We start from the raw sequence: 27,133 nt of genomic DNA on the forward strand, positions 1-27,133 counted from the left end.
GGCCTTGTGTAGCCAGGGCTAGAGGCAATGCAGCGGTGCCAGGCAGGCGAGGCTAAGCTGAGCCAAAGCCTGCCCAGGTCGGCTGCAGGCGAGGCCTGTTTGGGGTGGGCAGCGAGTGTGTTTCCTGTGCCCTCAGTCCGTGGGATGTGGCAGCTGGTGCGTCGCCTTTTTCAGACAAGTGTTTCACAAGCCAGGCCGGTCTCAGGCAGGCTGTGGAAGGCAAGGTGCACTTCCAGGCACCAGGTCAACCCCATGCATTGCAATAGGGACTTGCAAGAACTGTGTCAACACCATGCATTCCAATGGGGGCTTCCAGGCACTATGTCCACCCCATTCAAGCCTATGGGGACCCTAGCCTTGCTGCTCCCTCCCCCCTATGGCCAGACTGTACTGATTGCATCTGATCACGGAAGCTGAGCAGGCCTGGGTCTGGTTAGTGTCTGCATAGGAGACCACCTGGGAATCCCAGGTGCTGTAGGCCTCCTGCCCTTTTGCACCAGACCGGGATGGAGCTGGCCCTGCCCTTGCCTGGGCCCTGGCAGTGGGATTGGGCCCCGGACTGGCCAGCTGCCCTGCAAGCCTTGGGAGCACCGCCACATGGAGTTGATGCAGCCGCCTCCAAGTCCACCTGCAAGCCTCTGCTTCCTTCTGCCACTAGAGTCTGAGGCAGGCATCCGGGTGGTGTCTTCCTGGCCCGGCCGGGCTGCCTGAGGTGCCTGAGGGCAAGGGGAACTGGGGAAGTGTTGGGGGGAGGGGGGGTTAATGGGTGCTTCCAGGCACAATATCAACCCCATACAAGCCTATCAGATCATGCAGGTGGCCCTCCTCTGGACCCTCTCAATGTTGTCCACATCCCTCTTGAAGTGAGGTGCCCAGAACTGGACACAGTACTCCAGCTGTGGCCTGACCAGTGTTGCATAGAGGGAGAGGATCATCTCCTTGGCCCTACTTGAGATGCACCTGTGGATGCACGATAGGGTCCGGTTAGCCGGGCTGACCATGACCTCGCATTGTCGGCCCATGTTCATCTTGGAGTCAATGATGACTCCAAGATCCCTTTCTGCCTCCGTGCTCTCAAGAAGGGAGTTTCCCATCTTATATGTGTGCTGCTGGTTACTATTGACCAAATGCAGCACCCTGCACTTGTCCGTATTGAAATGCATCCTGTTTGTGTTAGCCTACCCCTGCAACCTATCCAGGTCTTGCTGCAGTCTTTCCCTCCCTACTAGCATGCCCACCTCACCCCAAATTTTGGTATCATCAGCAAATTTGAACAAGTAGCTTTTCACCCCATCGTCCAAATCGCTGATAAAGAAATTGAACAGCGTGGGCCCAAACACCGAGCCCTGGGGGACTCCGCTGCCCACTTTCCCCCAGGTCGAATATGATCTGTCCACCACCACCCTCTGAGTACGACCCTTCAGCCAATTTGCAATCCATCTGACTGTGTAGGCAGCAATGCCACAGTCACCCAGTTTTTTTAATGAGGATAGGGTGGTCAACAGTGTCAAAGGCCTTGCTGAAGTCCAGAAAGACTACATCAGTGGTGACACCTGCATCCAGTGCTTTTGTGACCTGATTGTAAAAGGCAATCAAGTTGGTCTGACATGACCTGCCCCTAATGAAACCTTGCTGGTTGCCCTTGAGCATCATCCCCAATGCCGGCCCATCACAGATGTGTTCCTTGATGATCTTCTCAAAGAGTTTCCCCAGGATTGAGGTAAGACTGATGGGCCTAGTTTCCTGGGTCCTCCCTCCTCCCTTTCTTAAAGATGGGGACTACACTGGCTATCTTCCAATCATCTGGCACCTGGCCCAAGCACCACGAGCTCTCGTAAAGCTGTGCCAAGGGCTCTGCAATAACCCCTGCTAGCTCCCTCAACACCCTGGGGTGGAGAGCATCTGGACCTGATGATTTGAACATGTCCAGCCCCTCCAGAAGCACTCTAACCCAGTCCTCATCAACCTTAGGTCTGGAGGCGTCCTCCTCGAGTCCATCTTCAATCACAGGGAGGGAGTCCTGGTCCCTGCACAAGAAAACGGAGGTAAAGAATTTGTTAAAGATGTCTGCCTTCTCCTCTGGCGCAACCACCAGATTGCCCAGCATATCTTGCAGGGGCCCCACATTTCCCGGCGCCTTCTTCATCCTCCCTATATATTTGAAAAAGGACTTTTTATTATCCTTGATCTTGGAAGCTAGTCCTAGCTCTATGTCTGCCTTAGCTTTCCTAACAGCCCCCCTACATGCCCAAGCAGTGGAGCGCTCCACGTCTGCACCATGTCCGCAGAGCTGCGCCTACTGCACTTGCTTGCTGGAGGTGCTCCTCTGAGCTGCTACCTCGTGCCCACCTTACGCGAACACCAGCACGCCTGTTTGTGCACACTGTTCGCGTGTGCTGCCCACGCGCAGCTCGGAAGCGCGACTCCCTGTTGGGCGAGCTAAAAGGGCTCTGAAGGGCTTCCCTTCGGATCAACCTCAGCTGCGCTGTACCCTCTGCCCCACTTACCTTAGGGCGAAATCAGCTGATGCTGCCCCCTCCACTGTCTCTTTGGCTGCTGTCTCTGTCTCTCCCCAAAAACTCTGCTATGTGACAATTTGGTTAACATGGCCCCGGAGGGGGCAGACATCCCATCTCTTTAGTTAACCCTGAGTTGTAACCTGAGCTGGATACATTCCTGAGGGAGTGGGGAAACCTGCTCCCTCTGCCTACATGACTGGCATCACATCCCTGGGTGCGGGACTTAGCCCCCCTGTTGTTCCAAGCAATGCCAGTCTACCTGGCAACCAGTGATGCATTTCAAATTGGTTGGCTGGCAGCCAACAGGTGCTGGCCTCCATTGGACCATGTAAATGAGGTCATAAGGCTTATATAAGTTAAGGACAGACCAGGACAAGGGGCTGTAGTCATTATGAAAGAACTGAGAGAGAGAGAGAGAGAGAGAGAGAAGCTGGACCATCTGAAATTTGCTCTCTTTCTTGAAACTCATGATCAATAAACTGCCTACCTGCAGAGGGAATCTTCACCTGCCTCTGGATGATACTTGTGAATAAGCTACCTGAGATCTAACTAGATATATACCTTGCAGTAACTCAGATGCGTGGTCAAAGGCTACAAAGCCACCCTGTTTGCTCTATGGGATTTCTTTGATATTGCTCTAATCTGTACCCTATTCCAAACCTACTCCTTGTAAACAATAAAGTTCTTCTTTGTACCTAGCATGGGAGACTTCCTGGGAAAGGAGCTAGATTGTCTTGGGGTCCCCTTGGTTTGACTGACTAAAAGAGACCGCTATTTCTGCTTCAGATTAAGGGAAGCACCCCAAGTTCTTAAAGTGGGTCGAGTACCCTCAAGGGCTACGAGGCCTGTATTTCCCAGGGGGCACAGAGCCAGGATCAGTTCAGACCCTGGGTGGTGGCAGCATTATCCCCAGGGGAGTGGGTTTACTCCAGGAAGGGGGTCGGCTAGACATGAGGCACTCCCAGGGAGGTACTCGGAGCCTGGAAGGTGGTCAGGTGCAATGATGTGTGTGGCTCAGCACAGGAGCCTACTGGTCCGCCACAGGCACATCCATCAAAATCCCCAGCCTTGGCTGCAGTCAATACGTAATACTTCTGAGGAAGGCTTAAAAATGTCACGAGACGTAGTTGAAAGTGGGGCACGAGGCAATGAGCAGAAGCCTGGGAAATACCCATGGTACAACATAGGCATAGCTTGTCCAAATCCTCCGTTAGCAGTTGCTGCACAACCTCTTGAACAACCCCAGTGATGGAGAGTCCACAACTTCCCTAGGCAGGCTCTCACCCTGTGGAGAAGCTTTCCCTGATATTCAACCTAATCCTCCTTTGCTACAGCTTCAGAGCATTGGCCTGCTTCCTCCTCTCTGCAGCAAGAGAAAAAATGGTATTTCCCTCTTCTGTATGGCAGCTCTGCTAGTACTTCAAGACTGCCATGATATGCCCTTGCTTCTACAGCCTCTTACTGCATGATTTGCTGTTGAGGTCTTGGACCATCATAGCTGCCCACCTCTGGACCCTCTCTAACTTCTCCCTGTGTGTTTTAAAAGACAGAAGCCAGAACTATTTACAATACTCTCAACAAGATCAAGCCAAGTTTGAGCCAGTATGCACTAAATGCTCCCTAATCATGCCCACCTCTTTTTGGTGAGTCCACCCAGCCAGGCTGGCCCTGGCAGCCCAAACCCCAGGTCCTGGGCTCCTGCCCTTCCTCACAGCTGCGGGGGTCCTGCCCACTGGTGTCAGGTGGCAGCACTGCAGGATGTGCAAGACAGCAGGCAGTCCCCAAGGGTGGCCCTTCCCTCCACTCGTGCCATGGAAACCACCAGGAAGAAGCTGAATGGATTTGGCCATGGCCTGCTGCAGAGTTGAATGAACTCCGTGTGCAGATGAGATGGGCTTGTGGTCTGGGGGCAAGGGTGGTGAAATTTGATTTAGGAGGAAGCATCAAAATGCTTCACAGAAAAAATCCCATGGGACGGGAGTGAGGCCAGAACCAGAGAGCGACCTCCGACCCACACAACAACTGACCCCAAAGCAGAAGGATCCGACTGCCTGAAAAATACCAACAGTGCAGGGTCAGGAGTGAGGAAGTGATCCTGCAGAGCAGAGGGGCAGTCCCACACCAGATTGGGGAGCAGTGACATGGACACGCAGTGCATCCCATCTTCATCATTCAGTACTGAGGAAGAGCTCTACATCTGTGATAGAAACATGTGTGCACATTAGGGTGAGCATTGTAGTGGGGTGTAGCTGGGAGTCCTATGGATTTGCTTGACAATACATTTTATCAGTCAAACCCTAGACTTAAGAAATGCAGCTGACAAGCTTTTGGGCACAAGATGCCCTTACTGAATCTGCATCTTACTTCTCCACTGTCTCTTCCCAGATTTCAAGTCCCTCCAAGAAAAGATATTCTCAAATTGTTCTGCTCATAGTATTATTGTTCATATTTAACAACGCAAACTGAATGTCATTGGAAATATACAATTTAGTGATTACCTATTGATAACACTTAAGCAGTCATTGCTAACATGTCGATTAACTGTTGGTGGTATAAAGACTGGGTAATGCAACAAGTCCCATGGCCTTATAACATCTCTCCCTACTCTTTATTGTTTCTTGCTGTTTTGTCCTCACTGTTTTGTTGGTTCAACCTGGGCCTTGAATGGGGACTATTTCCCCATGTGGAGGGAGCCTGGAGCACGAGGGTGAGAATCACGTCCTCTGGGGGAGGGATCTGCGCTGCCAGCCTCACCGCCCTTTGTTGGGAGCTGGCTGATGTCACAATGATGCCCGGCTGCCCTGGTGCCACTGGGACCTGGAGTGCCCAGGCGAGGGCAGCAGCCCTGGTGAGTTCCTGGGAGTCTCATTTCTTTAGTCTGCTTGTTTTCAGGACTCATGGCTCCATCTAGGCACACGGTGCCCCCAACCGAGTGTGGATCTGTGGGGCAGCCTCTGGGTCCATTTCCAGCCCTCTGGCTACTCTCTCTAGTCTGTGCCCATGATCCCTCTCTGCCTGCAGTGCCAGAGGACTGGAAAGCGCTGGCCCATGGGGCAGCCCTGGCTGAGGTGAGGACTAGAGCCCAGTGGCCCTGGTATGAGGAAGGAGAAGGGCAATGCCAAGGAGGGTGGAAGAGATGGCTGTGATGAGAGTGCAGAGTGGCTGTGGAGAAAGGGGCAGGTGCTTTTCCCCCCTAAGAGACCCCAACTCTGATCTGCCTCAGGGGAGGGCATTACCTGGCTCTGGGGCAAGGCATGGGGCGAGGGGCCTCCCCCTCCTGGGCTCAACTCACCCACTCTCTACATACCATGTCCGCTCCTCTCTTCTCCACAGAGACTTCAGGATTTGTTGTGCTCTTGGGCTAAACTGTGCAGAAGCAGTCCTTTTTTTCCACTGCTGGGACCCAACTGCAGGGAATCAACTGATTTTTCCTTTGGACAAATCTGCTGGAAATCTCCTGCTTTAAAGTTGGCCGAATTCACTCGGGATCAGAAGCTTGTCCTCTGCACCTCTCTGCTCGAATGTGGATCATGGCAACCTGGAAGTACCTGAAATCTCAGCTGGAGGAGAAGTTGCAGACAGAGAAGATACGGGACGGAGGATGGGTGGGACACTGCATTGACTGAGTAATCAAATCATAGGCCTGATATTCAGCCTAAGCTCCTGTTGTTGCAATTTAAGACCATTTGGTAGCTTCCTGTCCTCTGCGGGGTCCTTTGCAAACTTGGGAACTGTGCACACAGATCCTTCCGCCACGTTCATGTTCCCTGACTATTTCTGTCAGCCTTCTCCACTTCCCCTTTACTTGATTCCTCTCTGTGTTCATTGAGGAGCTGACACTTTTGTTGGTCTTTCTCTCACAGTCTGCAGTATGGAAGCCTTGGACAGTGGCTTAATAAAGCTTCCTCCTCTTTCCTCCCCCATTTGATGGTCTGTAACAGACACACATTGTGGCAACATCCCTGCTGTGTTCCCGTCCCCCTGACTCTTTGAAAATCTCTGAGAGACATCCATTGCAATGTCATCATTGCTTTTCCCAGCCTTCCCAGTTTGGAGATCTCTAACAGACACCCATTCTGATAATGTCCTTGCTATTTTCCCCTCCTGCCAACTCCCTGGTTTGGCAATGTGTTTTAGAGATACATTATGACCTCACCCTTGTAGTTTGCCCTTCCCCCAGCCTGTTTGGAGGTCTGTATTGAGTCTCCATTATGACATCATCCTTGCTGTTCCCCAAACCTGGATTGGTCATCTGTAATGGACAAAGGTTATGACATCACCTTTGCTCTTTTCCTTCCCCCATTCCCTGGTTGCATGGCCTGTATAAAAGGAGGACATTGTCCTTGCTGTTTTCCCTGTCCCCCATCTGGCTCGGTGCGTTGCAATAGATGCTCATTCTCATGTTACCCATGCTGTCCCCTTCTTCCCCCCACTTATGTTTCATCTGCTGTAATTTGTATAAACTCCTCTTAAGTCTTTCATAGCTTGTTGCAATGGTGGGGAAGGGAAAAGGGAGCCATTCAGGCTAAGAAATGGAATAGGTCTGGACCTAGGCAGTTAGGGATGGGAGACCCTCATGCCTTCATCAATTCAGGCTGATGGTCCCCTTCTCTCCAAATTAATCCCAGCGTCGCAATCCAACCCCTGTGTGATGAATGGAGGTGCAGCGTTGCTGATATTTATTCCATGCCCACCCCCCCACCCTTTCCAGTCCAGGTGCTTTTCTTTATTTTAGTAGTGAAGGACATAGCCCCTCTCTTTCTGCTGCAGCAGTTTCTTGATACGAGGCAGCAAATTTTCCAGGAAATAGGGACGACATCATCTGTGAGTTCATAGATCATTGAAGATCTGTACATTTGACTTCAGACATAGAAAAGTTTGCGGGGAAGGAGCATATCCTGGTAATGTTGGGTTACAGCTCTTTTTTCCCTTTGTCTCTCTCATCTATCTGCCTCTATAGTGAGGCGAGTTTCTTGGAAACGATCAATGCCTTTCCACACATCACAACACCACGGGGGCTCTCAAGTCTCCCCGCGCTGAAGCATTGATGTTACTAACATTTCTTCATGTTAGCCTTCGAGGTGTCCTTCACCCTCTTCTTCTGACTACCTGTAGAATAGCGACCACTGGTGAGGTGGGAGTCTGGGACCTATTTTGGGCGCCAGTTGTCTGACATCTTTATGATATGTCCTGTCCAGTGGAGCCGGTGACATATAAACATGGCTGTAATGCTGGTGGTGTCTCCTTGAGCCAGAACGCTGACATTTGTTCTTCTGTCCTTCCAACTAATATGGAGGATTTTCCAAAGACATCACTGGTGGTAACTTTTCAAGGCTTTCAGGTGTTTCTGATATGTCATCCAAATTTTACACCAATAAGACAGGGTTGAGGTGACAACAGCTTGATAGAGGAGAAGTTTGATTTGGGTCCTGACGTCATGATCATGGAGGACACAATTTTGGAGATGTCCAAAGACAGCCCTGGCAGACTTTGGTACTGAATATCAGTGGCCATGTTTAGTTTTTGGGAAAGGTAGGGGAAATTCTCAACATTCTCCAAGGATTGCTCTCTAATTGTGGATGAGCGACTGATTGAGCTGGCTTAGCTTGGTAAAGTATCTTGGTTTTCATAAAGCTGGTAGTGAGTTCAAGTATTTCATATACCTCACAGAAGCAATCAAGTTTGATCCAGAGCTCCTGAACTGACTGGGCATGCAAGACAATCACCAGCTTACAGAAAACCAGTAATGAAGGTGTTTGGTTATCTTGGATTTGGAACATAACCCATTGATGTTAAAGGATTCCCATCCATGCACTACTGGATGCTGACTCCAGGTGGAAGTCTAGTCAACAGAGAGATGTGGCATAGCTACAGTAGAGATGGAAAAGAGAGTCAGTGCAAGTCCACACCCTTGCTTGACTCCGCTTCTAATAGTTATGGGGTCATTTTGAGACATTGTTTAGGCTGTTGCTGTCATGTCATCCCAAAGAAGTCTGAGAATGGTAACACATTTTGCAAGCATTCATATCTCATTAGGATCTTCCATAGGACCTCTCTGTAGATTGAATCAAAAGCCTTAAGTCAGGTCAAAGAAGGCTATGTGATGATCTCCGTGTTGCTTGCAGCACTTCTCCTGCAGCTCTGTAGGAACAAAGATGATATCTATTGTGCCTCTCAGTGTTTTGAAACCACATTAGGACTCAGGTAAAATCTGCTCAGTAATTAAAGTGAATTTTTTGTGGAGAATGTGGGTGAGGATCTTCCCAGCTATGGACAGGAGTCCAATTTCATGCTAATTGCCAGAATCCAATCGATCCCCTTTTCTGAATATGATAATGATTCTAGCATCTCTCAAGTCACAGGGAACTTTCCCTGTGATCACATTGCCAGATCTTCTTAATAGTATACAAGGGTGGATTTAGCATTTTAAAAAGGTGAGTGCAGATAGTGTAGTGCATCATCACCATAATTAACACAATTTTTTTTTCTCCAGTTAAGAAGAAAATAGAAATGTTACTAATATGCTAGAGACTATGGCTATATTATTCAGTTTGAGTTCAATGCAAAAATAAATGGAGCCTTATTGGAAGGTAAGTTGATTTGCTATGTTATCAGGGAAGCGTTGGATCGGGTGCCCCTGACCTGGGGCAGCACCTGGCTAGATAGCAGCCTGCCTGGGTTTCCACCACCCCAGGCACCATCCCCGCTACCTTCTCCCAACACCAGCAAATGCATCAGCCTTCCTTAGACCTTCTCGCACTGCCCCAGGGACAAGGCAGCCCAGCCCATGAGACTGAAGTTGGTTACTTATTCCTAGCTCCTTATTCCTGGTTCCTTTTTCAAAGCTAATCTAGACCCAATAAAAACTTGTTATTAAGGAATTCCACATCCTAACGAAAGAGAATTTCATTAGCTATGCATATATACTAACTAATATGTAAAATAATATTCCACATCAAGTATAGAGCCCTAAATGCAGGTCAGGTTAGGATCAGATTATGGGGCAAAATACTTCTTAGGTCTCCTCATATTTCATGGCGATGTCACTGGAGAACTGTACCCTGGAGCAGTCCCCAATGCAGCCCCCCCAAGCAGAGGCAGGGGCTGAGCTGTGTCCCCCCAAAGGCAGCAGCAGCAGCCCGTGGGAGAGGAGGGCTGTGGGTAAGGACATGGGGACCCACCCCCACCTCGGGACAAGGGCACCCTCCATGGGTGGGGGTGCCTTCGAGTCTCAGGCTGGGCCCCTGAGCGGGAGCCCAGCCCAGGCCCCTCAGGCAGGGTGGAAGGCCCCGGGGGGTAACATGGCGGCAACCGAGAGCGGAAGCTTACCGGGCCCCTCAGGGTCTCCTGGCTCCGCCGCGATCCCATAATGCCCTGCGCCCAGAGCCAGCAGCCGCTCTGCCTCCCTGCCAAACCCTCCTCCCCCGGAGCAGCGCGCATGCGCCGGCCAACCACTTCTCGGGAAGGACCCGGGTCGTAGGTGGAGGAATGCGCATGCGGCGCCAGGGTGGCCACACCTCCCCGCGCGCATGCGCACCTGCCTCTCTGGCCCGTGTCCAAGAGCCGCGCAGGTATAAACTTTCCCGCCCCCAACTCTTCCAGGTCGGTAGTGCCTACTAGGCGTGCGCAAGTGCGGGTTTTACTCCTCCCGCCCAACGAAGCAACGCATGCGCAAATGGTCTTGCAAGTGGCCTCAGGAAAGCGTGCGCCTTTTCACCACGTACATTAGCACTCAGGCTCTGGTCCTGGTGCCCTTCATTGAGCACTAGCCAATCGCGGACCTGGCCGCCCCTGCGCCGGGTCTCCTAGCACTGCGCATGCCCACTTATGTCCCACAGCGTGCCTGGGCGTGCATGATAATTGCTGCTTGCTCTTTAAAGAATTTGCGAAGAGCTCTGAAATCGGACATGTATACTTAAAAGCATCATCGTGGAAGTCTAACGGCCTGGTTTGGCGTGGCGTCACAGCTAAGTGACATCATCCCTCCCAGGATGATGTTACCATGCTATCTCACCTGATATCAGCTCAGTGAAGTAATTAGAGCACTGACATCATTACTGCAGGAATAAACGACAGCTGCTACCTCAGGCATGGCACTCCTGCCTTATGAATTACTGAGTGCACCACCACTGCCCTGAGTGTTGTGACATCATCACTAAGCATGACACCACAGCCGTGCTGTCATTGTGCAGAACATCCTCACTGTACTACAACCTTCCATTCAGGACATGACTTTTCCAGTGAGCCTGTGCTATACATGTGTAACATCATCACTCTTCCTGAGCTGATTACATCAGCTGCTCCATCTGTGACATCATTCTGTGATACCCAAAGCACCCCCACTCCCCCAATGAACACTGGGCACACAGATCTGGGTGCCATGAAGATCTTTGTAATAAATGCCTGAGGCAGGCCTCTCCCAGCCTACCCTCTTCCTAGCAAGAGGTGCAGCAGGGGATATTCAAGAGCATCATGGCAGCTGTCTGTATGGCACCCCAGGTCAGATCCTGGCTGAGGGCAGCTCACTGAAACTGCTACCGACTTCCAGGCCCTGGGGAGCCCTTGCTTTGAGGCAGAGGCAAAGCTGGGAGCCCCAGGGTTCTCCATAAGATGGAGCCACTTGCCACTGGGCTGGGAGCCAAGCTGAGACCCAGTAACTCATACCACAGAATAAGTGTGAGATGGGGGCAGAGCAATACCACCTAAAAGGGACCAGCCCTTGCCCCATCCCCACCCCCAGAGCCAGCCAGAGCCCCTGCCTTGGAGGGAAGTGGGGGCAGCAACCCAGAGGAGAAAATCCTGTCTCATTCTCTGCCCCCAGTCCATGTGCCCCCAATACCAACCATTTTCTTCCCCCTGAACAGCTCTGAAGTCCCAGTGATGTCCTTGTGGCCTACAGCATCCATGGGGGGCAGAAAAGCAACCACCGAAACCAGAAACTTTATTAGAAAACCACTGGCAACAAGCAGAGAACAGATGAACAGGTAGAGGGGGAAGAGGGCTGCTGGGGAATCCCCAGGACTTGAAAGGTGGGACCCCTCCCATCACTATGGCTGCCTCCCTTCCTCACCCCCACAAGGATAGCATGGCAAGGAATAGAGCTGCTTTGCCCAGTTCTCTGAACTCATACATCAACTTCCTTCAAGGTGGGATGACTTCAAGACTTAAAAGGTGGTGTCAGAGAGGGGCTGGTTCCCCCAGTGAAAGGTAAAGCCTCCTGCCCCACTCCAAGCTGGCCTGGAGGCAGATGAAATATGATGCCCCCTGAAGTGGAAAGCTCCCCTTCCTCAGCCAGTCCCAATATGAGTCAGAGGTTAACAACATGCAGCTGGATCTTGCTAGCAGAATGAGACCTGACTCAGCATCAGGGATGGGAGGGGGAAAGAAGGAAGAAAGGGGCTGCTGGGATCTGGATAAAGAGTGGGCGGTCTGCCTGAGGGCTAGGGGTAGTGGAGGAGGGGAAGGACTGTGAGGGCAGGGGTTGGGAAGCAGTAGATTTGTGTGGAGGGGACCATGTGCCAGGTGCCACCCCCTCATTAGGGTAATAAGCCACACCCATCCCAGCAGAGAGCTCTGGTCCAGCCTGGCCCCTTGGCAGGTTCTGGTGTCTCATGCTGCCATGAAGGGGCAGGAGCTGGGGGCTGCATGCTGGGAGGGTAGGGGGCTCCCTTGCTGAGCTGGGGGAGGGTGGGGGATGTCACCGATCCATGCTGCTCTCCTCCGGTGGGGTCTGGAAGCATGCCGCTCGCAGAACTCCAGCTCCTCCTGTGGGGAGAGCAAGGGGTTAAATATACACTATGCTGCCACCTACTCCTATTTAGTGCATCAGGGATGCTCTGATCTCTTGTCAACCAGCATGGGAAGATAAGCAGGGTTGGCTGGGTTACGACTTGGATGGGAGACTCAAAGGTGCAGGGCAGGAGGCACCCTCCTTTCACAGCTACTGCTAGCCCCAGTGCCCCAGGGCAGTACTAAGGGGCACTACCTTGTTGGGGGCAGGGCAGGAAGCCAGGGTACAGCTGGGGGAGGGAATTCCAGTGGTATTCTCTCTGTCCCTCCCTATTGCCAGGCTAGTGAAGATGGTGATCCCTAGTACCAGAGAAAGAGTAGGGTTCATAACACCCCCTAGTGCCAGATGAGGAACTGGGGCATTTTCCATACTCTCTACCACCAGCAAGTGGCAGAACACCAACTCCCTAGTGCCAAGGGCACAGGCGAATCACAGCATAGGGTTAAGGGGACACAGAATGGCCCCCCATTAGGGCCAGGCTGAGGAAGAGAGACCCCCACCCTGTTTGCCCTGAGGTAGGGGGAAGAAGCATGGTGGCACCCCCTTGTGCAGAGAAGGGGCTGAGCTGGAGTGTGGCAGCCCCAAGGTACCTAGATCTTACCATTCTGACCAAGAGGCTCCTTTCCTTTCCCCACTTTGGACCCATACCTGAAACTCCTCCTGATCCTGCAGCAGTTGGCAGCGAGCCCGCAGCAGCTCCTCTAGCCCCAGCTGGGGCTCCTGACACTCCCACACACCCTGAGGGAAGTCTGTTACCAGGCTACAGTGCAGGGGGGTGTGGATGGGGGAGTCAGGCCCAGTACACAACCTACTGCCATTCTCCCCCACCCTGCACCATCTTCCAGCAAAGAGAGAGAATCCAGGAGTCCAGGCTGTCAGCCTTTAACCTGCTAGGCCTCACTCCCCTTCCAGAGCTGGGAAATAACTCAGGTGACCCAATTCCTAGCCCCTGGCCCTAACCCACCAGACTCTCTCCTTCCCAAGCTGGGATAGAATCCAGGAGTCCTGATTTCCATGTTCCAGCCCTAACACACCAGATTCCCTTCTCAGAGCTGGGATAGAACCCAGGATTCCAGGCCCCTTCCCCGTCTCACCTGCAGAGGGCACCCAAAACGTGCTCATGGAAGGAGCTGTGCTCAGAGTGGATCAGGGCCACCAGCTGCTGAACCATCCCCATGGAGCACAGGGTCTCTGCAGAGAGGATGGACAGTAGTCAGGGACATCAGCATCCCTTTAGTGTTGAGCTGGGAGGATTGAGGGTGCATCCCTAGTGCTGGGTCGAAGGGGAAGAGGGTGTGCCACCCTAACACCAGGCTGGGGAGAAGAGGCACAGACCGGGGGGGGCATAGCATCAAACTCAGGGATGGAGCCAGGGAAGTCTGGGCTGCATGGCACAGTCAGGGGCAGATAATAGTGCTAGTGTGGTAAACAGGGTTCCCAGTTTTTCCTCACCCCTGCTCCCTCACCTTTGTGCTCGGGGTGATCCAGGAGCAGGTTCTGTAGGAGGAAGGCCGATTTCACCTTAAGCTTCTGCACAGGGCTCTGCATTGCCCGCATTAGCACAGAGAAGCCGTCCAGCCTCAGGAACTGTAGTAGCCCGGCCTCCTGGGCACGCACCAGGCCTGCCATGTGGGGAAAGAGGGGCAGAAACTCCATCAGCAAGGGCTGGATGGACTCTCCCCCGCCACTTCCCTTGCCTACATTACAAAGCCCATGCTGTATCCCCACCCCTGAGCCTGCCAGTGCCCCCTAGAAGGAAAAATGCCTCTGCCCCATCCCCACCTCTAAGCCTGCCAGTACCCCTGAGCTCCATGGCCTGTGAAGCCATTCATAGTGGCCTGACTGCTGCCATTCATAGTGTGAACCATCTCACTTCAAAAATACCAAAGGGAGGCTTCACTTCTGTTTTTTCCTTTTCCCCAGTTTCTTAGGCCATGCAAGTGGAGGATTTCGAAATGCCATTGCAAACTGCTTTGCTTAGCCCTAATAGGCACTGTTTGGCAACAGAGCTTAGTGCCAAGAAATCTGTCATGCCATCGTGCCTGTAACAGCCTTGATTTCACATGCATGTGACAATGAACTCCATCTCCATGTGAAAGCATTGACTTGCAACTCTAGTCTGAAATACAGACCCCTGCCCTGCCTTCTGCCCGAGTCCAGTCTAACACAGCTAACCCCCTCTCTCCACTCAGGGCCTGCCAATGGGACAGGAGACGAGCTTGGAGTGCAATTTGTTTGCTACCTTGTGGGCGTTTTGGATCAGCCCTGAGAGGGAGCCTGGCTGAGTCCCCCAAAACATCTGCTGAGGTAAGAGAAATGTTTAGGGAAAATACCATGTTGCATTTTCCCAGAGAGAGCAGTGAGAGAAATGTGGGGCTTTTCCTACCTTCGCTGCCTCTCCTTAGAGGTGGACGGCTGGGACTGTTTTCCATTGGGGCCCCAGGCAGCCGTGTCCAGGACCCCTGGGCTTCTGGTCAGTACGATTCACAGAAGAGAGACCACCACTGGCAAAACAGTTGCTTCGCAGAGTGCAGCTGAATTCACATGGTAGTAGTGGAGACCTCCTCAGCTTAGGTATGGGAATAAGAAGGGCCCATCGCTGGCAGTGCTGGACCCCAGGGCTGTGTGACCCTCTGCTGAGAGGCGGCCAGCCCTCCTCTTCTCTCCTCTGTGTTCCCAACATTTTGCTCCTCCATTGTCAGACTGGATCTTTCTCCAGCTCATCTTCCTGGTCAGAGAATAAATCATCAGATCAGAGGGAATGCCCTCAGCACCCGTTTCCTGTGTGGATCAATGGCGTGGCAGGGAGCCAGAGGTTCCTGTCACTTTAATGAGGGTGCAGTGGGCCAAGTGGGCTGTGTGCAGCTGCAGCAGGAGAGCACGTGCTGGCCGTGGGGAAAAGGGGAAATCCCTGTGTGTGGCTGGTGAGCCACATGACCGGAAGGGGTGCAGCTTAGAGGTATATAAGCCCAGGGCCTGCAGCAAAAGGGGCAGTCTTGCCCTGCATGCTGGGGAGAAGGAGCTTCTGGGAGAGAGAGGCCTAATGGAACAGTGCCATGGACACCCGAGCTACCCAGGGGTGCTAGACGGAGCAGCTAAAGGAAGGGTGACCGTCTGGCCTGGTTTGCTGGGATAGTCCCAGATTAAAGAGGTCAGCCTGGCTGGCTGAGAAGAATTATAATGGGTGCCTCGGAAATGCAGGGGTGCAGGGTAGGGAGTCAGAACGGCACTGAGTAGCACAACCCAGCTAGCAGGCAGCAGCCAGGAACGGCTGCCCACCTAAAGGTGACCCAGCCCCCTGCCAGCTTGTGAGAGTGCAGGAGGAGAGGTTTGGGGCAATGTCCCGGATATCCATGATCTTGTTATGGTCAGCCTAGCTAAAGGGAGGTATGCCTTGTGGTGGGGCATTGACCCAGAGTGAGGGTAAAGTTTAGCTTGGGAAGCTGCTTGCTTATACTTGCGTTACACTGAAGTCTAAGACTGGAGGACTGGGTTGTGGCTATGGGGGTGGTATGGAAGTCACGGGGGCACCTGCAAGGCACCCAGCATAGAGCTGTGCAGAGGGGAGAGACCTTAAAGGGCCTGAGCAGCATGAGAGCAGCCCAGCCTGGGTCAGGGACCCTGGGGGCGGGGATGCAAGGCAGCAGCTTTGCCAGGGCTAGGGCCAGGGGACCAAGCAGCTCAAGGTGGTTGAGAGCAGGGCCAGGGGCCCAAGTAGCCCAAGATGGGCAAGACCAGGGTCAGGGGCCTAAGGAGCCTGAGAAGGGCAGGATGGGATTGAAGTCCAGAACCTGAAGTCCAAGGCCATGAACCTTGGCTGAGGGAGCACAGCCAGAGAAAAGGGACCAAAGCAAGGAAGGCTGAAGCCCCAACAAAGGTTTGAGGCCTGTGCGGTCCAAGTGTTGTGATGGAGCCAGGGACCCCCTGAAGTGATATGAAGTACCACCTGCAAGGCATGGGTATGGCTACAGGGACAGATGGAGCCACTGTTATGCCTCTCAGGAGATATAGTGGCTAAGGACAAGACTGGTAGCAGTTGGGCGCATGGAGCACTAGACAGCTGAGGACTGAGGCTCACTCTGGGTCTCAGGGGCAACCTGCTGCAATACTATCAATCCAAACAAGACATAACCGGTTTGAAATAGCCTCTGTCCTACTCCTTAAATCCCATGCATCAGGTTAGTGACAAGGACCAGTCCACAAGCAGGATGAACTAGCGCTCCTGCTTGCACTAAACACCTATGTCTTAGTGGGGCTAACGGAAACCTGGTGGGATTCATCCCATGACTGGGAGGTACATATTGAGGGCTATAGATTGTACAGAAAGGACAGGGTGGGGAAGAAAGGGGGAGGGGTTGCGCTCTATGTCAGTGAGCAATATACATCAACCCTCATCAAGACAGAATCCAAGGATGAGGAAGTAGAAGGATTGTGGGTTAGGCTACATGGGGGGCAAGGAGAAAGGGATTTGGTGGTAGGGGTCTGCTACAGACCCCCACATCAAGGGGAAGAAAGAGATTCGGGGCTCCTGAGGCAACTCTTGGAGACCATAAAAGCTAAAGAGGCGGTAGTCATGGGGGACCTAAACTACCCGGACATCTGCTGGGAGTCACAGACAGCAAAGTCCTACCGCTCATGCAGGTTTCTAACCTGTGTACAGGACCTCCACCTGACACAGGACGTACACGGTCCCACTAGGGGGAATGCCATGCTGGATCTGGTATTGGCAACGGGAGATGACATGGTAGCGGACCTCCAGATCGGTAGCCATCTGGGGGACAGTGATCACCTAATAATAGAATACACCATAAGACATCGAGTGGGTAAGGTAACTAGTAGGGTGAAAGTGCTAGACTTTAGGAAAGCTGATTTCAATGAACTCAGGGGATTAGTCAAGGACGCACTGCAGAGTAGATTTGAAGAAATGGAAGCACAAGAAGGGTGGCTGTGCCTTAAGGAAACGATCCTTCGTGCACAAAGCAAGACGATCCCCGAGCGAGGCAAAAGAGGGAAAGGGGCCAGGAGGCTTCCCTGGCTGACCAGAGAAATCCAGAGCAGCCTAAGGGCCAAAAGGGGAGCACATAAAAAGTGGAAACAGGGAGAGATCACCAAAGACGAATATACCTCCTCTGCTTGTGCTTGTAGGAAGGCAGTTAGACGGGCCAAAGCTACCATGGAGCTGAGGATGGCAACCCAAGTAAAAGACAACAAGAAATTGTTTTTTAGATATATAGGGAGTAAAAAGAAGGCCCAGGGAGGAATAGGACCCCTGCTAAATGGGCAGAAACAATTGGTGACGGACAGGGGGGACAAGGCTGAACTCCTCAATGAGTTCTTTGCCTCAGTGTTCCTAAGCGAGGGGCACGACAAGTCTCTCACTGGGGTTGTAGAGAGGCAGCAGCAAGGCGCCAGACTACCATGCATAGACCCTGAGATGGTGCAGAGTCTCTTGGAAGAACTGGATGCCTTTAAGTCGGCAGGACCAGATGAGCTCCATCCAAGGGTGCTGAAGGCACTGGCCGACGTCATTGCAGAGACACTGGCGGGAATATTTGAATGCTCGTGGTGCACGGGCCAAGTCCCAGAGGACTAGAAAAGGGCCAATGTGGTCCCCATTTTCCAGAAGGGGAGGAAGGAGGACCCGGGCAACTATAGGCCAGTCAGTCTCACCTCCATCCTTGGCAAAGTCTTTGAAAAAATTATCAAGGCTCACATTTGCAAGAGCCCGGCAGGACAAATTATGCTGAGGGGAAATCAGCACGGGTTCGTGGCAGGCAGATCGTGCCTGACCAATCTAGTTTCTTTTTATGACCAGGTTACGAAACGCCTGGACACAGGAGGAGGGGTGGATGTCGTATACTTAGACTTCAGGAAGGCCTTCAATACGGTATCCCACCCCTTACTGGTGAACAAGTTAAGAGGCTGTGACTTGGATGACTGCACAGTCCGGTGGGTGGCGAATTGACTGGAGGGTCGCACCCAGAGAGTCGTGGTGGATGGGTCGGTTTCGACCTGGAAGGGTGTGGGCAGTGGGGTCCCGCAGGGTTCGGTCCTTGGACCGATATTCTTTAATGTCTTCATCAGTGACTTGGACAAGGGAGTGAAATGTACTCTGTCCAAGTTTGCAGATGACACAAAGCTATGGGGCGATGTGAACACGCCGGAGGGCAGGGAACAGCTGCGAGCAGATCTGGACAGGCTGGACAAGTGGGCAGAAAAGAACAGAACACAGTTCAACAAGGAGAAATGCAAAGTGCTGCACCTAGGGAGGAAAAATGTCCAGCACTCCTACAGCCTAGGGAATGACCTGCTGGGTGGCACGGAAGTGGAAAGGGATCTTGGAGTCCTAGTGGACTCCAAGATGAACATGAGTCGGCAGTGTGACGAAGCCATCAAAAAAGCCAATGGCACTTTACCGTGCATCAGCAGATACATGACGAATAGGTCCAAGGAGGTGATACTTCCCCTCTATCGGGCGCTGGTCAGACCGCAGTTGGAGTACTGCGTGCAACTCTGGGCGCCGCAATTCAAGAGGGATGCGAATAACCTGGAGAAGGTCCAGAGAAGGGCCACTCGTATGGTTAAGGGCCTACAGACCAAGCCCTACGAGGAGAGACTAGAGAAACTGGATCTTTTCAGCCTCCACAAGAGAAGGTTGAGAGGCGACCTTGTGGCTGCCTATAAGTTCATCACGGGGGCACAGAAGGGAATTGGTGAGTATTGATTCACCAAGGCGCCCCCAGGGGTTACAAGAAATAATGGCCACAAGCTAGCAGAGAGCAGATTTAGATTGGACATTAGGAAGAACTTCTTCACAGTTCTAGTGGCCAGGGTCTGGAACGGGCTCCCAAGGGAGGTGGTGCTCTCCCCTACCCTGGGGGTCTTCAAGAGGAGGTTAGATGAGTATCTAGCTGGGGTCATCTAGACCCAGCACTCTTTCCTGCTTATGCAGGGGGTCAGACTTGATGATCTATTGAGGTCCCTTCCAACCCTAACATCTATGAATCTATGGTTTTTCCTCAGGTGAGTGGGACGCAGCCCTGTGGCCAGGATTGCAGGGTCTAAACAGAAATGCTTTGTTTGTGAAATTACAAAATGCAGCAAATGAGCACCCTGCAGGCTAAGTACCCCCACTTCAGGCTGGAAAGGTGCCACAAATACATCCCATGGCATCCAGCTAGCAGGTAGGAAAACACTTTGGAGCTAGGAGTTGTTCTTGTCCAAGGGCTCTGCTGAATCTGACCTGTAAGATCCCCTCAGAGCTATTCCCAGTGAAAAGGCACAGGGCTCTTCCTGCCTGGGGTGGCTGTGGCCTGGATCAGGAGCATCAGTAACCTTGAGGTGGTGGGAGACGTACTTGAGGTACTGATAGCAGGTGCATGAGGTTTAGGAGGACCAGGAAGTGAAACGCTGGATAGAAATGCTCATTAGCAACAGACAGCAGCTTTGACTGCATCCTACTTGAGAGCTGTCTCAGTGCTCACCCAGGCACATCCAGGGGCATTGCTAGGGGTGCCTGTCACTGGGAGTGGGGTTGTGGCTTGGGCATTGCATTGGTTTTAATCAAATGCTTCATCTTCTCCGTCACTGACATCATGTCACCATGTCTTTCACTGCAGACACTTAAGATGCTTCTGGGGGCTTTACCATGGCAGTACCCACGCCCTCCCAGGAAAAGGATTTTAGACAGATGACCTCCCGGTGCCCTCCCGGTAAGACACAATAACAGTAGGACATCAACAGCTGCTTGGTGGCAGAGCCCAGGTTCAAGAGGACCTAGGGGCTTGGTGTGTGCCTCCTTTTTGCATCTTGGGAAATCTTTGCTGTCATGTTGGATACCTTTCTGTTTCACTACTTTGGGATTGCAATGTCTCAAGGTGCAACTAGTAATACGATGTTCAAGGTGCATTTGGCAGCATCCAGCAGGGCCAACCCGCTGCAGGGGAGCGTGGCAGGGTGGAACAGGTGCTTTGTCACCCTTCAAAAGTGGGCAGCTGTGGCAGCGGGAGACACCAGCACCGGTTAGTTCTTTTCGTCCTCCACCCCAACCTGAAAGAGCTGGTGTGGTCCTAGCGTCTGCTCTTAGACTAGGCCTGTGTTGCTCCCCAGCCAGATCTCTTGGTACTTAGAAGCCGCACTGCTTCCAGCAAATGATCCTTTTGCACAGATGTGCTGCTGTTCTGCTGCTGGGACAGCTGCTGCCTGAGCACCCAGTTTCCCCCCAGACACCATGTGTGTGCGAGCCCTCTCTTGTGCTGGGAGAGGCAGGGCTGGGGCTCCCCTGCCATGCTGAGGACCTGGGCTGAGCTCAGGTGGAGACCAAGGCAGAACCAGAAGATCACTTGGCCCTGGGCAGAATCTGCAAGCTCAAGGGGTTTTCCTCAGGGAAAAGCTGAAGGCCTGGAGGTGGAGGCACCCCTTGTTTGATCAGCAACCACCTTAGCTTGTGGGAAGTACCTTTTGCTTATGGCCTTGATCTTTTCAAAGGGCATGGACCAAGGATGATGCCATGTCTGGGAAGAAGCCAGGGCAGGCAGAGGTGAGTTTTTCTCCCAGCTGTCCACTTGTGCCTTTGAACCCAGGCTAGGATCCCTTCAGGCCACTACCCATGGGGACACTTCACACTGCTTGAAGCTAGATTTCCAACATGTGTCTCTAGCAGGCAGCACCTATCAGTGCTGTGGGAATGGAAACCCATGGGACCCACCCTGTCTCCCTGACAGGAGTTTCTGATTCTTGGGATGCTTATAGTATCTCAAGTATCAAGTTCTAGCCAAATGGACAGGATGGACAGAGAGAGAAGGTGATGGAAATACAATGTGCCCTCCAATTCCCATATGACACCATGCCAGTGCTATCACTCACCCTGGCCCCACTGCCAGGGAAGCCAACCTTGTGATGCAAGATCAGACGTTTGGTACTGCTGGAAGCAGAGGTTTGTGCCCCAGCCTCCTCTAGACTCATGATGCAGGAACCTTTGTCCATGAATGTCCCTTTGCAGCCTTGTTGCCTTTCTCAGAGGTTCCCACTGAGATAATTCATGTTTTGTACAGACATGTAGAAAACCCCATTCTGCCTAGGGGCTATTGGCCAATGTCTCCAAGCCTGGAACCTGCAAGATCAGGTGGCAGAGCATGGCAGCCTTAATGGGTGGGTGAAACTGCCGAGCAACTGGGAGGCTTTTGTCAGCTGTTTATCATACAGTTGGAACAGAAATCCTAAAGCTCCTGTGGAGATGTTCTTCATGCAGTAGCTCCTGTATTTTTCCACCTTTCCCAATTGCATCCCTTGGGAGTGGAAGTGCTGGGTTGGTGCACAGTCTTCTCTTGCCCGAGTCCTAACACAGCAGGCCTCCTGGGCACCTCTTGGACTTCATAGTTCTGCCAGTAACATCATGTTAAACTTTCCAGACAGGAAAAACTTGGAGTCCTGGTCAGCTTCAACCCACTGGCAAGGGGAGGATCCAGCATGTCTTGGAGCCATTGCAAAAGGTATCATGTCTGTTAGTGGTAACAGATTTTCCAGTTCTGCACTCCAGCAATGGCCCGTGTGGTAAGGATGTATTTGAAATTGCCCTTTCATGTGCTGGGCTGGAATATGTTTACATGTCATCTCAGCTTCAAGTGAGAATCCAAGTGAGAATCCAAGCTTCAAGTGAGAATCCCCTTCAAACAAGGGAATTGAATTAGCTTGAGGCCACTCAGATTGTTCTTCCTCTTTATGAAGTCAGGGGAGACAGGCAGGTGAAAGTGTTATGTTTTGGGACATATGTGCCTTGAGGGTGTTATGGCTGGGGACCTTGACTGTGCTGTGCCAATGCTCCTGCTGGTTCCAAAGCCAGAGGCTCCTGGCTAGAGGGTCTTACCCATCTGCCTAGGATCAGACCAGCACCACATTTGGGGTCAGGAAAGAATTTTACCTCGTGGTGAGATTGGTATGGTCTGTTGGGGTGCAGGGTTCCTTCCTCTGTAGTGGGGAGTGTGGCTTGTATGCAAGATCTCTCAAGTGTATATTGATAACATTTCATAGAAGCAGGACGTTGGCTGCCATGGTTCTCTTGCTTCACCTGTGGCAGGTGAGGGTGTTACGTCTTGTGTCATGTCAGGGTTGAGGGCAGTCTGATGTAGAGTTTAGATGATGGATTGTATGGGATGGTTTGGATAGGGATGTTCCTCTCTCAGGCAGGGGCTGGACTGGCTGTGACCTCTGGTGGTCCCTTCTTCCAGCCCCACTTCTCTACAATTTTATGTTTTAAGTTGTTCACGTGAAGTTACTAGTGAATGTTTCTTTTCACTTTTGAGAACTGGTAGTCAATCGGAAATAATTTGTATTTTATTTCCAGATTCCAGGCAAGAACTGTGCAGCTTGGTGCAGCATCCAAAATCTGCTTTCTATGGTTGGTCTCCTCTTAAGTTTCCCAGTATCCCCTTACAGCAACTGCTTTGTGCAGCCTCTGGCCTGTACAGAGATTATTTCCAGAAGCGCATGCATTGGGGGCTTCCAAGCCCTGACATTATTTACAGTGATGGGAACTTTGTGTAAAGCAGAAGTGGCTGCGCTCACACAAGATGGCTGAGTTTTGGAGGCAGCTCCATCACCTCTCCCCTCAGACATGTCTTGTGTTACTCACCAGAGATATCTCTTGACACCTAGGAGCCCCACAGCTGGGACTCAGAGGAAGTCTTCTAGGACACATCTTCTAAGGAAGGGGCCCTGGGCAGGAATTGATAGCAGCAGTGAGAGGTTTAGGGGGCCTAACCCTGGAATAGGGACCGGGAACGAATAGCTGGATGGAAGTGAGGGTTAGCAACAGACAGCAGCTTTCACTGGCAGCAGTGCACTCACCCAGGCACAGCCATGGGCATTGCCGGGGGTGCTGCCCCATTGGGATCAGGGTGTGGCCATGGTTTTGTATTGGTTTCAATCCCATGAGTTTTCTTCTCTCTCACTGATGCCATGTCACGATGCCTTTCACTGCAGCCACTGAAGATGATTCTACGGCTGTACTATGGCAGTTCTCACGCCTCTCTGGGAATACGGACTGTGACCCGTGGCCCCCAGCTCCCTCCTGGTAAGATGTGAGAACAGTACAGCCCCAGTGGCTGCTGGGTAGAGCTCAGTGGGGAGAGGGCCTAGGGTTTGGTGCCTGCCTCTTCTTGGCACTGTGGGCAAGCTTCCTCACTGCATGGGGGCATTGTTTGCCCCTACCCCTGGGGACAGTTCCCACTGCTAGAGACTGGATTTCCAACATATGTCCCAGGCAGGCAGCAGGTGTCAGTGCTGTGGGAACCCCAGCACACTGTGGGGTCCACCCTGTCTCCTTGGTAGAAGTTTCTGACTCTTGTGACTCAGCTGATGTTAGTCAGGATGAACTTCTAGGCAGCTGGGCAGGATGGATGGGTGAAGACAACTCTGATGGGCTGGTGCCCTGTGGGACAGCAAGGCTGTGCTCAGAGTATTTGCTAAGGTTCCTGACAAGTGATTCTAGCTGCGTGGTGGTCTCTGCACACCCCTATACATCACCCTTTGTTTTTTCTCCCTCCTCTGCCATTTCGGAAGTTGCTGAAAGTTTCTCTTGCCTTTTTGTATTTCAGGACCTGGTCTGCAGGACACGAGGCATGAAGGAGTGGATGTGGGGGCTGTACGATGTAGGGCAGAAAATCAGCACCAGAAAGCTACTCCCTCTGTTCTGCCCCCTCCCTCTCCAGGCCTCACCACCCTCCCTGCCTCTCCTTTCCCCCTATATATTATGTTAGGTTAGGCTAGGTTAAGTTATATTATATTGTTTTCATAGATTCATAGTTTCATAGATGTTAGGATTGGAAGGGACCTCAATAGATCATCGAGTCCGACCCCCTGCATAAGCAGGAAAGAATGCTGGGTCTAGATGACCCCAGCTAGATGCTCATCTAACCTCCTCTTGAAGACCCCCAGGGTAGGGGAGAGCACCACCTCCCTTGGGAGCCCATTCCAGACCCTGGCCACTCGAACTGTGAAGAAGTTCTTCCTAATGTCCAATCTAAATCTGCTCTCTGCTAGCTTGTGGCCATTATTTCTTGTAATCCCCGGGGGCGCCTTGGTGAATCAATACTCACCAATTCCCTTCTGTGCCCCTGTGATGAACTTATAGGCGGCCACAAGGTCACCTCTCAACCTTGCGGAGGCTGAAAAGGTCCAGTTTCTCTAGTCTCTCCTCGTAGGGCTTGAACTGCAGGCCCTTAACCATACGAGTGGCCCTTCTCTGGACCCTCTCCAGGTTATCCGCATCCCTCTTGAATTGCGGCGCCCAGAATTGCACGCAGTACTCCAACTGCGGTCTGACCAGCACCCGATAGAGGGGAAGTATCACCTCCTTGGACCTATTTGTCATGCATCTGCTGATGCACGATAAAGTGCCATTGGCTTTTCTGATGGCTTTGTCACACTGCCGACTCATGTTCATCTTGGAGTCCACTAGGACTCCAAGATCCCTTTCCACTTCCGTGCCACCCAGCAGGTCATTCCCTAGGCTGTAGGCGTGCCAGACATTTTTCCTCCCTAGGTGCAGCACTTTGCATTTTTCCTTGTTGAACTGCATCCTGTTGTTTTCTGCCCACTTGTCCAACCTGTCCAGGTCTGCCTGCAGCTGTGCCCTGCCCTCCGGCGTGTCCACTTCTCCCCATAGCTTTGTGTCATCTGCAAACTTGGACAGGGTACATTTCACTCCCTCGTCCAAGTCACTGATGAAGACATTAAAGAGTATCGGTCCAAGGACTGAACCCTGCGGGACCCCACTGCCCACACCCTTCCAGGTCGAAACCGACCCATCCATTTATTTCCTATTATATTGTATTGTGGTGAACTGCCTTGTAGTATATATTAGATGCTGGTTATTTATGTGCCTCTGTGCTTCTTTAAACAGAAGCAGCTATTTGTTGTAGCCTGCCCATAACATGCAACTGTGCTGACATCCATCTGGGACAACTGGGTACAAAGCAGCAGTTGTTCCATCCTGCTCCCTCTGTGTTGGGCTGTGCAGTGCATGTAGCTACACTGGACCAGCCTTGATTCCCTGTCCCACCCCAGTGCTGGTGCAAAGCTCCTTCAGGCCTTGGCACATTCTGGAAGGCAGGAGTGGAAATACATTGGGAACAAGCAGACCAGAGGCACAGCCTGTGCATGGTCATGCAGGGGAGGACGCTGCCCTGCTTTCCTGCTTTGTAGACCTAAAAAAGCCCCCAGTGGGTGCTACCCTGGCATGGTCTGATCTCAATTTCTTCCCAGATTCAGAAGAAGACCAAGGCATCTGGGCAGCAGGGAACCAGTGCCACCAGCCTGTGAGCTATGTGACCACACAACGGCACCCCCTGGAAGACCAGAGAGCGTCTGCTGCAACGAGAGGCCAGGCTCCTCTCCTAACTCTGTAGCACCTGCCATACTGTTGTCTCTCTCCCCTGGCTCCCTCTTATCTCTCAGCACCGGGGCTGAGCCACATAGCATAGCAAAGCCAGGTCATACAGCTCTCCCTGCTGCTCTGTGGAGCTGGCCTGGGAGAGGGCTTCTTTCCTGGCTGATTGCTGCTCCCCTGCAGTGAGTTCTGAGAAAACCTACGTGAGTGGAGTGGAAACTCGTCTCTCGAACTTTCTTTTTCCCAAAAACTCCCTGGGTCCCCAGTCCAAGGTATTGGGGTAACCCCTCTGCTTTAGCTGTGGCCAGTTTGCGTGTTATGTCCAATGTAGTGTTGCTAAGAGGCCAGTCAGTGGATGTGCCTGGCATGGGTTGGCCAGGGCTGGTCCCACCTCAGGCAGGGGTTAGATGTGAGCTCTGGAGGTCCCTCCCAGCCCCACTGCTCTGGGATCCTGTCATCTGACTGGATCAGTGCTCAGCCCTGCTGCCTGGGGCTGTGCCTGGGCTGCCCAGGGGGACTGCAGCGTGAGGGGAGCAGCGGGTGCTTAGCACAGCCATTGCTTTTGGGGTAGCCAAGGCCAAAGTGAAACCTGGCTTTTCCTTCCAGTGAGTCCCCAGGAACTGGGAAGCAGAGATGCGGTCTGTTCTGCTATCAGCATCAAGAAAGGAAGCAGGGCTGAGTGACACAAGAGCTGTGCCTTGCTGGAGAGGCAGGAGGGGTTTAGCACAGTGGTGGATGAGGTGACGTGCTGAGTTTTCACAGAAGGGGTTTTGCTCCCCTGGTCTGTGACTTTCTCAGTCAAATAAGAGCCAGGAGCCGCTGGCAGCTCCGTGTGTGCAGGGGTAGCAGGGAGACACCAGGCTGCTGAGGAGACATGTTCTTTTGGGGGGAGATCTGCGGCATCTGGCTCCAGTACTGCACAAGTCCCAACAGGAGACACAGTGCGCCTCTTTCCCCACAGTCACGTCCCTCCCAGCACACAGATGCAGCCACTGCTGGGTAGGCGGCTGTGTTTACAGACCAGTCAGGCAGGACAGACAAGATATGGGGATACCCCACGCACAGATCCCCTAATGAGATATACGTGGCCACCTGCAGTTTTAAATATGGATATTTCAAATGTTTGCATTTCTGGACCTGAGAATTGAACTGACTAAATCAGGGGGCTGAGTTCTAACCAGGAGGTTCCTGCTCTCATTGCAGGTGATGTGGGGCTACCTTGTGTGATGTGTGGTGTGTTAGCCCTTCTGTACCATCTCTTTTTTTAACCACTGTGATGCTGTGCGCCTCCTTAGGCACCTTGGGCATTTATCCACATATATTTGTCTGCTGTAATGGGCCAGAGATCCCATGTGTTGGAGCAGACTCAATCAATCGAGTCTTCTCCGTACACAAGCTGATGAGTCCAGTGCTGCGTCGCATGCATTCATATGAACA

At 52.4% G+C, this 27,133-nt stretch overlaps 2 long non-coding RNA genes across 3 annotated transcripts; both read right to left on the reverse strand.

Annotated features, from left to right (window-relative positions):
• Positions 1-1,428: 1,428 nt before the first annotated feature.
• Positions 1,429-10,169, reverse strand: LOC109286359 (uncharacterized). 2 transcript variants are annotated; one of them, XR_009455215.1, is made up of 3 exons: positions 9,849-10,169; positions 4,547-8,660; positions 1,429-2,027 (listed from the first exon to the last, which is right to left on the reverse strand). It is a non-coding gene; the product is annotated as an uncharacterized LOC109286359 (long non-coding RNA). The 2 variants fall into 2 exon arrangements; XR_009455214.1 differs by having other exon boundaries at positions 5,827-8,660; positions 9,849-10,159.
• Positions 10,170-11,443: 1,274 nt separating this feature from the next.
• LOC132243576 (uncharacterized) lies at positions 11,444-13,221 on the reverse strand. The gene is made up of 2 exons (XR_009455216.1): positions 12,958-13,221; positions 11,444-12,284 (listed from the first exon to the last, which is right to left on the reverse strand). It is a non-coding gene; the product is annotated as an uncharacterized LOC132243576 (long non-coding RNA).
• Positions 13,222-27,133: the final 13,912 nt, after the last annotated feature.

The sequence above is a fragment of the Alligator mississippiensis genome, chromosome 10 (assembly GCF_030867095.1).
Source record: "Alligator mississippiensis isolate rAllMis1 chromosome 10, rAllMis1, whole genome shotgun sequence".
Taxonomy (NCBI): Eukaryota; Metazoa; Chordata; order Crocodylia; family Alligatoridae; genus Alligator; species Alligator mississippiensis.